Source organism: Neolamprologus multifasciatus, chromosome 20, assembly GCF_963576455.1.
Source record: "Neolamprologus multifasciatus chromosome 20, fNeoMul1.2, whole genome shotgun sequence".
NCBI lineage: Eukaryota > Metazoa > Chordata > Actinopteri > Cichliformes > Cichlidae > Neolamprologus > Neolamprologus multifasciatus.
Genome location: NC_140458.1, coordinates 16,990,763 through 16,994,197, shown reverse-complemented (window position 1 = coordinate 16,994,197; position 3,435 = coordinate 16,990,763).

Sequence of the window (3,435 nt, the reverse complement as noted above, 5' to 3'; positions counted from 1 at the left end):
GTTAGGGACAAATGCAATCGCATGGCAGGATACTGTAAACGGACCAAACTTCAGTCAGCAGAACAACTGAGATAATCCATCCACAATACGAAGTTAGTCATTAATATACTACAACAACATGGGAATAGAGCAGCTGCCAGAGAATTCAACATTATTGAATCAATGGTACGGAAGTGGAGGAGGCAAGAGGAATGAGTTGAGTAAAGTTTTACTTATCTGACTGTTTTGTTTTGCTTAATGTACCTTATAATCTGGAGGGCCTTATGGTCCAAAAATTACGGTAATACAGGATGAATCACCAAATATTAAAAATCTGCTTTGTTATCACTGGCAATCAATATAATATCAATATATATCATGTAGGCTAAGCAGGGGGATGTTTTGTGAAGTTAATATTCTTACTAGACTGTCTACAACTAATAGAAACAAAAATTATAAGCTAACACTTGAAAAAATAAGAAAGGTTTAGCTTATTAAACTTTTGAGGGGGGGGGGGGGGTTCTGTTAATTAATAACTTACTTACTTAAAAGCCTAATAACTGTTTTGTAAACAACTGTTGCTGCTCTAGAATATTTGGATGGTAGGGTCAGAATTTTGTCGTAAACAACATGAAGGCATTGACCCATCCTGGCTTGTGTCAAAGGGTTTAGTTTGTTTAATATGTAACAGAATTGCTCCTAGCACTGAACCCTGTGGAACTCCATACCTCAGCATGTGAAGAGAACTCTCCATTTACATGTACATCATGTTACAAAACTCATAAAATTTCAAGCTGGTCTCTAGAACATAACAGTGAGCTCACTGTACTCAGATCTCCATCTCAATCATGGACTAGTAAATATCACACAGATGTCACATAAAGTGGGACCTTATATTCCTTACCACTGAGAAAAAGCTTACTAAACTCTAGATCATTAGAGGATAAAAACACTTTAGACTGAAATCAGTTGTTTTAAAAATCTTTCTACAAACTATGTGCTTGATATATTATCCACCATGTAAAACTTTAGAACAGCTCTACTCTCTAGCAGCACTCGTCATGTTTGGTACAGGCTGAGCAATGACATTGTTTGCTGTAAAGTGTAGCAGCACAAAGTCTCTAAACCATCAGGGATGTGTAACATATAAACGCACACAGCACATACCCAGGCACACCCACCCATCTCATAGTTGCAACAACTCGTCATTTACATAACTTCCTGTATCATACCAACAGATCTGCTCCAAAGAAAATGCAAATTATGCATCATAGTACATCTGCTACCCATCACCTTATTGGCACGCTATCATCTATTGTGATTAGTTTAAAAGACAAAACGTCCAGTGTCAAAGTCAGAATGAAGAGAGAAACAGTTCCATCTTTCACAGGGTGGAGAGCTTTTATAAAGCCACAGTGCCAACAATGCAACACAGAACACAAGACTTTAAACTGCCTGATGAACAGGATGTGGTGGCAGATGTGATAAGTGTGTGACAAATTTAGAGAGGAAAGGGTAAGCTTTGCATTATTTAATAGTATTAAACATTGCATCAGACACACACTGTTTGGAGAAAGTAGCACACTTAAAATAAGCTACATGTAGTGTTTAACTCCATAAACAGATGCGTGTTTACTGAGTGACAGAAAAGAACATGCTCTATCATTAGTCAACAGAAACACTTGGCCAAAGAAACAAGAGAATGTAGGGTTTAAGACACTATTATGTATTTACTATATATACAGTGGCTTGCAAAAGTATTTGGCCCCCTTGAACTTTTCCACATTTTGTCACATTACAGCCATAAACATGAATCAATTTTATTGGAATTCCACGTGAAAGACCAATACAAAGTGGTGTACACGTGAGTGTGGAAGTGGAACGAAAATCCTACATGATTCCAAACATTTTTTTACAAATAAATAACTGAAAAGTGGGGTGTGTGTAATTATTCAGCCCCCTGAGTCAATACTTTGTAGAACCACCTTTTGCTGCAATTACAGCTGCCAGTCTTTTAGGGTCTCTACCAGCTTTGCACATCTAGAGACTGAAATCCTTGCCCATTCTTTTTTGCAAAACAGCTCCAGCTCAGTCAGATTAGATGGACAGCGTTTGTGAACAGCAATTTTCAGATCTTGCCACAGATTCTCGATTGGATTTAGATCTGGACTTTGACTGGGCCATTCTAACACATGGATATGTTTTGTTTTAAACCATTCCATTGATGCCCTGGCTTTATGTTTAGGGTCGTTGTCCTGCTGGAAGGTGAACCTCCGCCCCAGTCTCAAGTCTTTTGCAGACTCCAAGAGGTTTTCTTCCAAGATTGCCCTGTATTTGGCTCCATCCATCTCCCCATCAACTCTGACCAGCTTCCCTGTCCCTGCTGAAGAGAAGCACCCCCAGAGCATGATGCTGCCACCACCATATTTGACAGTGGGGGTGGTGTGTTCAGAGTGATGTGCAGTGTTAGTTTTCCGCCACACATAGCATTTTGGCCAAAAAGTTCCATTTTGGTCTCATCTGACCAGAGCACCTTCTTCCACATGTTTGTTGTGTCCCCCACATGGCTTGTGGCAAACTGCAAACAGGACTTCTTATGGTTTTCAGTTAACAATAGCTTTCTTCTTGCCACTCTTCCATAAAGGCCAACTTTGTGCATTGCACGACTAATAGTTGTCCTATGGACAGAATCCCCCACCTGAGCTGTAGATCTCTGCAGCTCGTCCAGAGTCACCATGGGCCTCTTGGCTGCATTTCTGATCAGCGCTCTCCTTGTTCGGCCTGTGAGTTTAGGTGGACGGCCTTGTCTTGGTAGGTTTACAGTTGTGCCATACTCCTTCCATTTCTGAATGATCGCTTGAACAGTGCTCCGTGGGATGTTCAAGGCTTGGGAAATCTTTTTGTAGCCTAAGCCTGCTTTAAATTTCTCAATAACTTTATCCCTGACCTGTCTGGTGTGTTCTTTGGACTTCATGGTGTTGTTGCTCCCAATATTCTCTTAGACAACCTCTGAGGCCGTCACAGAGCAGCTGTATTTGCACTGACATTAGATTACACACAGGTGCACTCTATTTAGTCATTAGCACTCATCAGGCAATGTCTATGGGCAACTGACTGCACTCAGACCAAAGGGGGCTGAATAATTACACACACCCCACTTTGCAGTTATTTATTTGTAAAAAAAATGTTTGGAATCATGTATGATTTTCGTTCCACTTCTCACGTGTACACCACTTTGTGTTGGTCTTTCATGTGGAATTCCAATAAAATTGATTCATGTTTGTGGCTGTTCAAGGGGGCTGAATACTTTTGCAAGCCACTGTATATTTTATGGTCTGGACAATACTGATTGGTCAGTTCATGAACTTAATGGATGTGGCTACTCCCTAAAGTAACGTCCCAAATAATGAGATAATGATAAAATTATAATGCTAAAAACTAAATCTGCTGATTCAC